Genomic DNA, 14,297 nt, shown 5'->3' with positions numbered 1-14,297 from the left:
AGGTCTGCCATTGACCGTGGGGAGACAGCCCAATGGGATGGGAGAGAGGAGACTGTGGTGGGAAATGCCTGTGAAGGAAAACCAGGCAGCCAAGGAGGCAAGGCAATACTGCTGAATCATGCATAGAGGGTGGAGGGATCAATGTTGCCTGTCTCTCCCCACACATCAGCACCAGCAGCTGGCCAACAGAGAGGCTGGTTTTTTAAGCAACTGACACACTGAACAGCAGAGAAAGACCCCAGCCAGAGGAGCCCTTTAAGTGCTTGATGTGCCTAACAGAGTAGAACCTCGGCCAGGGTGCCCCTTTAAGTGCCGATGCACCAAGCAACAGAGAAGGACTCTAGCCAAGGGGCCCTTAAAGTGCCTGAATTGGCAGAGCAACAGAGAAGGACCAGCCAAAGAGGCCTTCTGATCGCCAGCTGCCAGAATCTAGAAAAAGACTCTGATAGGGCCATAGCTCCTGTGGCTGAGGCAGTCAGTGTCCCTGCAGACTTGGCATTGCCAAGGTCCCTGCGACCCAAGCAGCTGCACCACCTTCACGCTCAATCCTCACTGGGGCAAAGCTGCCACAGGCTAGAAAAAGCCCTAATAGCACCATGTTTCCTGTGACAATAACTGCTGGCATTCCTGTGTAGCCGGCATTGCCAGGGTCCCTGTGATCCAAGCAACCAGGCCATCTCCATGCATGATCCCCATTGGGACTGAGCTGCCACAGGGTAGGAAAAAATCCTGTGTCTGTGCATGTGGGGTCACTTTGGTCGTGTCTGACTCTGCAACCCTGTGGACTGTGGCCTGCCAGGCTTCTCTGTCCATGGGATTTCCCAGGTAGGAATGCTGGAGTGGGTTGCCATACCCTTTAGGGCACCATATTTCCTACTGCCCTAGCCATCAGCTCCCCTGAGTACCTAATGTTGCCAGAGTGCTGTGACTCAAACAGCTGTGCCACATCCACACCTGGCCCTCACTGGGGCAGACCCAAGTCCTCCAGGGCAGACTCAGGAGCAAACCCCTGTGAACAACTCACATGCAGAGTGGCTAAGGAAGAGGACCCAAAACCTTCCGACCAGCTATACAAGCTGCAGATTAAATCCACAAGACCAACTAGGCAGACTCTGTGTCTATGGAATATAGAAAAGAACAATGAGAGTTCCCACAAAAGAAAATCCACTCATTCTGACAGCTGTGTACACTGGAGGAAAGAACACACAGGAGTAGGAACAGATTAGTCTGAGCTAACTGCACGGTCAAGAGACCAGCCCAGTGTTGGAGGGCATCCTAGGGAGTCGAAGGGGCCTGTGACTCCCAGTGAGGGAAAGGACACTGACAGCAGAGACTCAAGAAAACATTTATTATTCTTATATTTTGACTTGTTCTGCAGTTGTTTATGGATTTTTTCTGTTTTTTCCTCCCTCCCCCGCAGTGTTGTAGTTGTTGATTTTACTAGCACTATTAAATCCATTTAAGCTTTGAGAATTTTTTTAAATCATTTTTTATTTCTTTTATATACTTCTTTTTATTTATTTTATATACTTCTTCCTCTACATTGGCCTTCTGCAGTTCTGTGGGGTTTTATTTTTTTCTTCTTCTTCTTTTTCTCTCTTTTTTAATTTATTATTTTTTCTACATTTATTCTTTTGTTTACTTTTCCTACTGGTCTTTCCCTATCATAGTTAATCTTTCATATATATATATATATATATATATATATATCTTCATCTACCTCTATTTAACTTTACATTTCTATTCTTTCTTTCTTTTCCTCACCATGTTTGTTAGTTTGTTTTGTTGTTGTGCTTTATTCCCCAGTTGGCACCTTGCTTTAGTTTTGTTTGCCAGTTTGTGTTTTAGTTAGTTTTGTTTTTAACTTGTGGATATTATTTTTTACTTCCTTTGTTCAATATATTGGGTCAGTATATTGTGTTTTATTTTGATGGGGGGACTGTTTTGTTTTTGCTTGTGGGTGTATATCTATGTGTGTATATGACAATATTTTAGTTATTATTTGCCTGATTTTGTAATTGCCATATATCTGGTGTGTATCTTATTTCTTGCTTTGGGGTGTTTGTTCTAATCCCATTTAATGCCATAACAAACCACCCGTGGAATCTTAAATTCTCTGCCAGAGATGAAGCCCTGAGCACTGACTCCAAGACCCTGGACTACTATAGAACTCCTAACCCTAGGGAGTATTAATTAGTGAGAACTCCCACAAAGGCAAATGCTGGAGTCCAACTCCAGCAGCCAGGGATTCAACCTGAAGAGATGGACAGTGTCGGCGATAAGACAGCCTCTCATTTTTCTTGGACTGCCTGTTTATTCCAAGTTTAAGATTCTCTTTTATACTTTTACAAAAACATTAGGCCAGAGATTTGACATTTTCAGTTCCCCCTCTCCCAGATTTATTATCTCCATAAATCATTGTTGCTCTTCAAACAGAGTCCTGCTTCAGGGATTCTCTCAGAATCAGCCTTATCATCTATTATCTACCTCTTCTAATGTGTCCTATAGTTAACTTGTGATTACATTGTAACTCATGCTACATTCCTCAGTTTACTACTTATCTTCCTAAATCCTGTTTGCCCCTAACATCCTGAGCTCACTATCTCTTAAAAAGGCTTCTAACTATAGTGTCTTTAAAAATCCCTAACTTCTATAAGCTATAATAAAATATGCTAACTTTACAACATTCCTTAAATCTTTAACTTCTAACTATTTTAATTATTTCTAAGCCCTAAATTCAGTAAACTTCTTTGCCATAAACATTCTCCTCACAAATAGGCTTCAGATATCAATCCCTCCCATGGCCTCAAGTTATGGCCTACGTGCTTATCCTGGAACACTCTTTTGTAAAAGTCCTTGAACAAATGTCAATAATTAACTTCATGAATTATTTTCTGAACACAACTGCAGAAGGCTTTGTGCCTTCTCATGCTCCTTTTAAGAACAATAAGCACCTTAATATTCCTCTTCAGTCAACTCAGCCAATGAGAGGAAAAGACAAGCCAGAATTACAGGGCCTAATTCCTTCATCCCGGGATCCGTGCCTGCGGAATGAGGAGAGGGGCCTGGGGACCGTGCCTCCATTTTGTCAGTAATGCCTAACGTGGCTCCCAACAGGCAACCACTTGTATACAAGACCCAGAACCATCCAACGGCCAGCAGCACCCTGTGCAGGAAGCACTCATCCAAACAACAAACAAGATAAAAATGCAAACCCAGTGATTAGCAGACAGTATTACCACCTCACACAGCCCTGCCTATCAAAGAAGGAAAAAAAAAAAAACCACCTCCTCCCATCAAAAGACATACCCTACATGAAGCTGACACAGCCCACTGGACCAACCTTCAGCTCAGTTCATTTCAGTCACTCAGTCGTGTCTGACTCTTTGTGACCCCACAAATTGTAGCACGCCAGGCCTCCCTGTCCATCACCAACTCCTGGAGTTCACCCAGACTCATGTCCATCAAGTCGGTGATGCCATCCAGACATCTCATCCTCTGTTGTCCCCTTCTCCTCCTGCCCACAATCCCTCCCAGCATCAGAGTCTTTTCCAACGAGTCAACTCTTCCCATGAGGAGGCCAAAGTATTGGAGTTTCAGCTTGAACATCAGTCCTTCCAATGAATACCCAGGACTTATCTCCTTTAGGATGGACTGGTTGGATCTCCTTGTAGTCCAAGGGACTCTCAAGAGTCTTCTCCAACACCACAGTTCAAAAGCATCAATTCTTCGGCGCTCAACCTTCTTCACAGTCCAACTCTCACATCCATACATGACCACAGGAAAAACCATAGCCTTGACTAGACAGACCTTTGTTGGTAAAGCAATGTCTCTGCTTTTGAATATGCTATCTAGGTTGGTCATAACTTTCCTTCCAAGGAGTAAGCGTCTTTTAATTTCATGGCTGCAGTCACCATCTGAAGTGATTTTGGAGCCCCAAAAAATAAAGTCTGACACTGTTTCCCGATCTATTTGCCATGAAGTGATGGGACTGGATGTCATGATCTTCATTTTCTGAATGTTGAGCTTTAAGCCAACTTTTTCACTCTCCTCTTTCACTTTCATCAAGAGGCTTTTAGTTCCTCTTCACTTTCTGCCATAGGGTGGTGTCATCTGCACATCTGAGGTTATTGCTATTTCTCCCGGCAATCTTGATTCCAGCTTGTGCTTCTTCCACCCCAGCATTTCTCATGATGTACTCTGCATAGAAGTTAAGTAAGAAGGGAGACAATATACAGCCTTGACATACTCCTTTTCCTATTTGGAACCAGTCTGTTGTTCCATGGCCAGTTCTAACTGTTGCTTCCTGACCTGCATCTAGGTTTCTCAAGAGGCAGGTCAGGTGGTCTGGTATTCCCATCTCTTTCAGAATTTTGCACAGTTTATTATGATCCACACAGTCAAAGGCTTTGGCATAGTCAATAAAGCAGAAATAGATGTTTTTCTGGAACTCTCTTGCATTTTCCATGATCCAGCGGATGTTGGCAATTTGATCTCTGGTTCCTCTGCCTTTTCTAAAACCAGCTTGAACATCTGGAAGTTCATGGTTCATGTACTGCTGAAGCCTGGCTTGGAGAATTTTGAGCATTACTCTACTAGCATGTGAGATGAGTGCAATTGTGTGGTAGTTTGAGTATTCGTTGGCATTGCCTTTCTTTGGGATTGGAATGAAGACTGACCTTTTCCAGTCCTGTGGCCACTGCTGAGTTTTCCAAATTTGCTGACATATTGAGTGCAGCACTTTCATAGCATCAGCTTTTAGGATTTGAAATAGCTCAACTGGAACTCCATCACCTCCACTAGCTTTGTTCATAGTGATGCTTCATAAGGCCCACTTGACTTCACATTCCAGGATATCTGGCTCTAGGTGAGTGGTCACACATTTGTGATTATCTGGGTTGTGAAGATCTTTTTTGTATAGTTCTTCTGTGTATTCTTGCCACCTCTTTTTAATATCTCCTGCTTCTGTGAGGTCATACCATTTCTGTCCTTTATCGAGCCCATCGTTGCATGAAATATTCCCTTGGTATCTCTAATTTTCTTGATGAGATCTCTAGTCTTTCCCATTCTGTTGTTTTCCTCTATTACTTTGCATTGATCGCTGAGGAAGGCTTTCTTACCCCTCCTTGCTATTCTTTGGAACTCTGCATTCAGATGCTTATATCTTTCCTTTTCTCCTTTGCTTTTCAGTTCTCTTCTTTCACAGCTATTTGTAAGGCCTCCCCAGACAGCCATTTCGCTTTTTTGCATTTCTTTTCCATGGGGATGGTCCTGACCCCTGTCTCCTGTACAATGTCACAAACCTCTGTCCATAGTTCATCAGGCATTCTGTCTATCAGATCTAGTCCCTTAAATCTACTTCTCACTTCCACTGTATAGTCTTAAGGAATTTGATATAGGTCATACCTGAATGGTCTAGTGGTTTTCCCTACTTTCTTCAATTTAAGTCTGAATTTGGCAATAAGGAGTTCATGGTTGAGCCACCGTCCACTCCCGGTCTTGTTTTTGCTTACTGTATAGAGCTTCTCCATCTTTGGCTGCAAAGGATATACTCAATCTGATTTTGGTGTTGGCCATCTGGTGATGTCCATGTATAGCATCTTCTCTTGTGTTGTTGGAAGAGGGTGTTTGATATGACCAGTGCATTTTCTTGGAAAAACTCTATTAGCCTTTGCCCTGCTTCATTCTGTACTCCAAGACCAAATTTGCCTGTTCCTCCAGGTATCTCTTGACTTCTTACTTTTGCATTCCAGTCCCCTATAATAAAAAGGACATCTTTTTTGGGTGTTAGCTCTAAAAGGTCTTGTAGGTCTTCATAGAACCGTTCAACTTCAGCATTACTGGTTGGGGCATAGGCTTGGATTACTGTGATATTGAATGGTTTGCCTTGGAAACGAACAGAGATCATTCTGTCATTTTTGAGATTGCATCCAAGTACTGCATTTCAGACTCTTTTGTTGACCATGATGGCTACTCCATTTCTTCTGAGGGATTCCTGCCCACAGTAGTAGATATAATGGTCATCTGAGTTAAATTCACCCATTCCAGTCCATTTTAGTTCGCTGATTCCTAGAATGTCGACGTTCACTCTTGCCATCTCCTGTTTGACCACTTCCACTTTGACTTCATTCATGGACCTAACATTCCAGGTTCCTATGCAATATTGCTCTTTACAGCATTGGACCTTGCTTCTATCACCAGTCACATCCACAACTGGGTATTCTTTTTGCTTTGGCTCCATCCTTTCATTCTTTCTGGAGTTATTTCTCCACTGATCTCCAGTAGCATATTGGGCACTTACCAACCTGGGGAGTTCCTCTTTCAATGTCCTATCATTTTGCCTTTTCATACTGTTCATAGGGTTCTCAAGGCAAGAATACTGAAGTGGTTTTCCATTCCCTTCTCCAGACCAATCTTAGAAGGGCAGAAACCAAAAGGAAGATAGAATTCAACCTTGAAGCCTGGGAAAAGGAGACCTCAAACACAATAACCTTAAAAAATGATGAAAAGGCAGAGAAATACTGCATAAATGAAGAAACAACCTAGAAACACACTAGTTCAAATAAATTAAGATGCAATATATAAAAACGAATACAAACTATATGAAAATGAATACAGAATAACGATAATAAAGATGATCCAAAAACTCAAAAATAGAATAGAGAAAATGCAAGAATCAATTAACAAAGACCTAGAAAACTAAAGAATAAACAGAGACAAACAACACAATTACTGAAATTAAAAATACTCTCGAAGGAATCAATATCAGACTATCCAAGACAGAAGAATGGATAAGTGAGCTGGAAGATAGAATGGTGGACATATCTGCTGAAGAGAAAAATAAGGAAAAAAGAATGAAAAGAACTGAGGACAGTCTCAGAGATCTCTGTGACAATATTAAACACACCAACATTTGAAATATAGGGGTCCCAGAAGAACAAGAAAAAGAACGGGTATAGGGTATAAGAAAAAATTTGAAGATATTATAGTAGAAAATTTCCCCGACATGAGAAAGGAAATAGTCAATTAAGTTCAAGAAGCACAAAGAGTCCCATACAGGATAACCCAAGGAGAAACATGCCAAGACACATACTAATCAAACTAACAAAGCTTAAACACAAAGAAAGAATGTTAAAAGCAGCAAAAGAAAACAACAAGTAACATACAAGGGAAACCCCATATGTTTAACAGCTGATCTTTCAGTAGAAATTCTGCATGCCAGAAGGGAATGGCAGGATACATTTAAAATACTGAAAGAAAAAAAAAAAATCTACAATCAAGATTACTCTACCTGGCAAGGATCTCATTCAGACTTGAAGGAGAAATCAATAGCTTTACAGACAAGTGAAAGGTAAGAGAATTTAGTGCCACCAAACCAGCTTTAAAACAAATGTTGCTATGCTATGCTAAGTCACTTCAGTCGTGTCCGACTCTGTGCGACCCCATAGACGGCAGCCCACCAGGCTCCCGCGTCCCTGGGATTCTCCAGGCAAGAATACTGGAGTGGGCTGCCATTTCCTTCTCCAATGCATGAAAGTGAAAAGTGAAAGGGAAGTCGCTCAGTCGTGTCCGACTCCTAGCGACCCCATGGACTGCAGCCTAACAACAGGCTCCTCCGTCCATGGGATTTTCCAAGCAAGAGTACTGGAGTGGGGTGCCATTGCCTTCTCCAAAAACAAATGTTAAAGGGACTTATATAGTCAGGAAATACAACAGAAGAAAACTATCTACATAAACAAACCCCAGACAATTAAGAAAATGGCAATAAGAACTTTAAATGTAAATGGACTAAATGCTCCAACCAAAAGACACAAACTGGCTAAATGGATACAAAAACAAGACCCATATATATGTTGTCTACAAGAAACCCACTTCAGACCTAAAGACACACATAGACTGACAGTGAGAGGATGGAAAAATACATTCCCTGCAAATGGAAATCAAAAGAAAGTTGAAGTAGCAATCCTCATAATAGATAAAATAGACCTTAAAATAGAAAAATAAATTGCAAGAGATAAGGAATAACATTACATAAGGATCAAAGGATCAATCCAAGAGGAAGATATAACAATTGTAAATATTTATGCACCCAATACAGGAGCATCTCATTGCATAAGACAAACACTAACAGACATAAAAGAAGAAATTGACAGTAATACAATTAAGTAGGGCACTTAAATACCCCCACTTACACCAATGGATAGATAATCAAAACAGAATATTAGTAGGGAAACACAAGCTATAAATGACACATTCGGCCAGATGGATCTCATTGATACCTTCAGGATATTCCATCCAAATGCAGAATAAAAGGTGAAAAGACAGCCCTCAGAATGGGAAAAAATAATAGCAAATGAAACAACTGACAAAGGATCGATTTCCAGAATACATAAGCAGTTCATACAAGTCAATACCAGAAAAACAAACAACCAAAACAAGAAGTGGGGAAAAGACCTAAATAGATATTTCTTCAAAGAAACATACACATGGCTAACAAACTCTTGAAAAGATGCTCAACATCTCTCTCATTATTAGAGAAATTTTAATCATTTCTACAATGATTACATTACATTGTAGAAAAGTGTAGTGTATGCTACATTGAAATATCACCTCACACCCAGTCAGAATGGCCATCATTAAGAAGTATACAAGCAATAAATGCTGGAGAGGCTGTGGAGAGAGTGGAACGTTCTTGCACTGTTGGTGGGAATGTAAATTGTTACAGCCACAATGGAAGACACTGTGGAGATTCCTTAAAAAACTAGGAATAAAACCACCATGTGACCCAGCAATCCCACTATTAGACATATATACTGAGGAAACCAAAATTGATAAAGACACGTGTACCCCAATGTTCATTGCAGCACTATTTGCAATACCTAGAACATGGATGCAACCTAGATTTCCATCAACAGATGAAAGGATAAAGAAGCTGTGGTATAATATCAGTTCAGTTCAGTCACTCAGTTGTGTCCGACTCTTTGCGACCCCAAGAATCACAGCACGCCAGGCCTCCCAGTCCATCACCAACTCCCAGAGTTCACACAGACTCACGTCCATCGAGTCAGTGATGCCATCCAGCCATCTCATCCTCTGTCGTCCCCTTCTCCTCCTGCCCTCAATCCCTCCCAGCATCAGAGTCTTTTCCAATGAGTCAACTCTTCGCATGAGGTGGCCAAAGTACTGGAGTTTCAGCTTTAGCATCATTCCTTCCAAAGAAATCCCAGGGCTGATCTCCTTCAGAATGGACTGGTTGGATCTCCTTGTAGTCCAAGGGACTCTCAAGAGTCTTCTCCAACTCCACAGTTCAAAAGCATCAATTCTTTGGCGCTCAACCTTCTTCACAGTCCAACTCTCACATCCATACATGACCACTGGAAAAACCATAGCCTTGACTAGACAGACCTTTGTTGGCAAAGCAATGTCTCTGCTTTTGAATATGCTATCTAGGTTGGTCATAACTTTTCTTCCGAGGAGTAAGCATCTTTTAATTTCATGGCTGCAGTCACCATATGAGGTGATTTTGGAGCCCCAAAAAATAAAATCTGACACTGTTTCCAGTTTTCCCATCTATTTGCCATGAAGTGATGGGACTGGATGTCATGATCTTAATTTTCTGAATGTTGAGCTTTAAGCCAACTTTTCACTCTCCTCTTTTACTTTCATCAAGAGGCTTTTTAGTTCCTCTTCACTTTCTGCCATAGGGTGGTGTCATCTGCATAGCTGAGGTTATTGATATTTCTCCCAGCAATCTTGATTCCAGCTTGTGCTTCTTCCAGTCCAGCGTTTCTCATGATGTACTCTGCATATAAGTTAAATAAGCAGGGTAACAATATTCAGCCTTGACGTCCTCCTTTTCCTATTTGGAACCAGTCTGTTGTTCCAAGTCCAGTTCTAACAGTAGCTTCCTGACCTGCATACAAATTTCTCAAGAGGCAGATCAGGTGGTCTGGTATTCCCATCTCTTTCAGAATTTTCCACAGTTTATTATGATCCACACAGTCAAAGGCTTTGGCATAGTCAATAAAGCAGAAATAGATGTTTTTCTGGAACTCTCTTGCATTTTCCATGATCCAGCGGATGTTGGCAATTTGATCTCTGGTTCCTCTGCCTTTTCTAAAACCAGCTTGAACATCAGGAAGTTCACGGTTCACATATTGCTGAAGCCTGGCTTGGAGAATTTTGAGCATTACTTTACTAGCGTGTGAGATGAGTGCAGTTGTGCGGTGGTTTGAGCATTCTTTGGCATTGCCTTTCTTTGGGATTGGAATGAAAACTGACCTTTTCCAGTCCTGTGGCCACTGCTGAGTTTTCCAAATTTGCTGGCATATTGAGTGCAGCACTTTCATAGCATCATCTTTCAGGATTTGAAATAGCTCAACTGGAACTCCATCACCTCCACTAGCTTTGTTTGTAGTGATGCTTTCTAAGGCCCACTTGACTTCACATTCCAGGATGTCTGGCTCTAGGTCAGTGATCACACCATCGTGATTATCTGGGTCGTGAAGATCTTTTTTGTATAGTTCTTCTATGTATTCTTGCCATCTTCTGCTTCTGTTAGGTCCATACCATTTATGTCCTTTATCGAGCCCATCTTTGCATGAAATGCCCCCTTGGTATCTCTAATTTTCTTGAAGAGATCTCTAGTCTTTCCCATTCTGTTGTTTTCCTCTATTTCTTTGCATTGATCGCTGAAGAAGGCTTTCTTATCTCTTCTTGCTATTCTTTGGAACTCTGCATTCAGATGCTTATATCTTTCCTTTTCTCCTTTGCTTTTCGCTTCTCTTCTTTTCACAGCTATTTGTAAGGCCTCCCCAGACAGCCATTTTTCTTTTTTGCATTTCTTTTCCATGGGGATGGTCTTGATCCCTGTCTCCTGTACAATGTCACGAACCTCTGTCCATAGTTCATCAGGCAATCTATTTATCAGATCTAGGCCCTTAAATCTATTTATCACTTCCACTGTATAATCATAAGGGATTTGATTTAGGTCATACCTGAATGGTCTAGTGGTTTTCCCTACTTTCTTCAATTTAAGTCTGAATTTGGCAATAAGCAGTTCATGATCTGAGCCACAGTCAGCTCCTGGTCTTATTTTTGCTGACTGTATAGAGCTTCTCCATCTTTGGCTGCAAAGGATATACTCAATCTGATTTTGGTGTTGGCCATCTAGTGATGTCCATGTATAGAGTCTTTTCTTGTGTTGTTGGAAGAGGGTGTTTGATATGACCAGTGCATTTTCTTGGAAAAACTCTGTTAGCCTTTGCCCTGCTTCATTCCGTATTCCAAGGCCAAATTTGCCTGTTACTCCAGGTGTTTCTTGACTTCCTACTTTTGCATTCCAGTCCCCTATAATGAAAAGGACATCTTTTTTGGGTGTTAGTTCTAAAAGGTCTTGTAGGTCTTCATAGAACCGTTCAACTTCAGCTTCTTCAGCATTACTGGTTGGGGCATAGACTTGGATTACTGTGATATTGAATGGTTTGCCTTGGAAACAAACAGAGATCATTCTGTTGTTTTTGAGATTGCATCCAAGTACTGCATTTCAGACTCTTTTGTTGACCATGATGGCTACTCCATTTCTTCTGAGGGATTCCTGCCCACAGTAGTAGATATAATGGTCATCTGAGTTAAATTCATCCATTCCAGTCCATTTTAGTTCGCTGATTCCTAGAATATCGACATTCACTCTTGCCATCTCCTGTTTGACCACTTCCAATTTGCCTTGATTCATGGACCTGACATTCCAGGTTCCTATGCAATATTGCTCTTTACAGCATCGGACCTTGCTTCTATCACCAGTCACATCCACAGCTGGGTATTCTCTTTGCTTTGGCTCCATCCCTTCATTCTTTCTGGAGTTATTTCTCCACTGATCTCCAGTAGCATATTGGGCACCTACTGACCTGGGGAGTTCCTCTTTCAGTATCCTATCATTTTGCCTTTTCATACTATTCATGGGGTTCTCAAGGCAAGAATACTGAAGTGGTTTGCCATTCCCTTTTCCAGTGGACCACATTCTGTCAGATCTCTCCACCATGACCCACCCATATTGGGTTGCCCCACGGGCATGGCTTAGCTTCATTGAGTTAGACAAGGCTCTGGTCCTAGTGTGATTAGATTGACTAGTTTTCTGTGAGTATGGTTTCAGTGTGTCTGCCCTCTGATGCCCTCTTGCAACACCTACCCCCTATCTTGCAACACCTACCCTCTATCTTGGGTTTCTCTCACCTTGGGCGTGGGGTATCTCTTCATGGCTGCTCCAGCAAAGCGCAGCTGCTGCTCCTTACCTCGGACGAGGGGGTATCTCCTCACCGCTGCCCTTCCTGACCTTCAACGTGGGATAGCTCCTCTAGGCCCTCCTGCGCCCGTGCAGCCACAGCTCCTTGGACGTGGGGTTGCTCCTTCTGGCCGCCGCCCCTGACCTCCGGCGTGGGGGCGTTGGGTAGCTCCTCCCCGCCGCCCCGACCTCGGACGCCAGGTAGCTCCTCTCGGCCTTTCCTGCGCCATTGCAGTCTGGCACTCTCAGCCGCTGCCCCTGACCTCGGACGTGGGGTAGCTCCTCACAGCCACACTTAGTGCGCTGGTCGCTCAGACATAGAAAGGAACACATTTGAGTCAGTTATAATGAGTGCATGAAACGAGAGCCTATTATACAGAGTGAAGTAAGTCAGAAAGAAAAAGATAAATATTTTATATTAATGCATATATATGAAATATAGAAAGATTGTACTGATGAAATTTTCTGCAGGACAGCAATGGAAAAATAGATATACAGAACAGACTTACACACACAAGGGTGGGGAGGAAGAAACGGGTGAGATGTATGGAGAGAGTAACATGGAAACTTACATTACCATATGTAAAATAGATAGCCAAAGGAAATTTGCTGTATGGCTCAGGGAACTCAAACAGGGGCTCTGTAGCAACATTGAGGGGTGGGAGGGGAGGGAGATGAGAAGGAGGTTCAAGAGGAAGGGGACATGCGTATACCTATGGCTGATTCATGCTGATGTTTGGCAGAAACCAACAGAATTCTGTAAAGCAATTATCCTTCAACTGAAAAAAAAAAAAAAAAAAAAAACTACGAGATATCACCTCATACTGTCAGAACAGTTATCATCAAAAATCTTCAAACAACAGCGCTGGAGTGGATGTACAGAAAAGGGAACCCTCTTGCATGGTGGGACAATGGAGATTCCTATAAAACTTGGAAGAAACTGCCATATGACCCAACAATCTCAATACTGGCCATATACCCTCAGGAAATCATAACTGAAAAAGATACATGTATCCCAATGTTCATCACAGCACTATTACAATAGCTAGGTCATGGAAGCAGCCTACATGTCCAACTACAGATTAATACATAAAGAGGTTATGGCACATAGCCACAATGGAATATTAGCTGTAAAAACATTTGAATGTTTTCTTCAAACATTTGAAGAACATTTGAATCAGTTCTAATAAGGTGGATGAACCTATAGCATATTATACAGAGTGAAGTAAGTCAGAAAGTGAAAAATAAATATGTATATTCATGCATATATATGGAATCTAGAAAGAAGGTACTGATGAACCAACCTGTCTACAGGCCAGCAATGGAGATGCAGACATAGAGAACAGACTTGTGGCCTCAGTGGGGGAAGGAGAGGGTGGAATGAATTAAGAGCAGCACTGAAACCTATTCATTACCATATGTAAAATTAGATAGCCAGTGGAAATTTGCTGTATGATGCAAGGAGCTCAAATCTGTTGCTCTAAAGAGACACTGATGTATAGAACAGTCTTGTGGACTCTGTGGGAGAGGGAGAGGGTGGGAAGATTTGGGAGAATGACACTGAAACATGTAAAATATCATGTAAGAAATGAGTTGCCAGTCCGGGTTCGATGCACGATACTGGATACTTGGGGCTAGTGCACTGGGACAACCCAGAGGGATGGTATGGGGAGGGAGGAGGGAGGAGGGTTCAGGATGGGGAACACATGTATACCTTTGGCGGATTCATTTTGATATTTGGCAAAACTAATACAATTATGTAAAGTTTAAAAATAAAATAAAAATTTAAAAAAAATCTGTTGCTCTGTGACAACCTAGAGGAGAGGGAGGGGTTGGGAGTTGGGAGGAAAGTTTAAGAGGGAGGGCACATACATATACTTATGGCTAACTCATGTTGATATATGTCAGAAATAACACTATAGTGTGAAGCAATTATCCTCCAATTAAAAATAAATAAATTTTTAAAAAGAGAGAGACAAGGAAGGACACTACATAATGATCAAGGGATCAAGCCAAG

The sequence above is a fragment of the Bos indicus x Bos taurus genome, chromosome 24 (assembly GCF_003369695.1).
Source record: "Bos indicus x Bos taurus breed Angus x Brahman F1 hybrid chromosome 24, Bos_hybrid_MaternalHap_v2.0, whole genome shotgun sequence".
Taxonomy (NCBI): domain Eukaryota; kingdom Metazoa; phylum Chordata; class Mammalia; order Artiodactyla; family Bovidae; genus Bos; species Bos indicus x Bos taurus.
Note: the sequence above shows the minus strand (reverse complement) of the source record.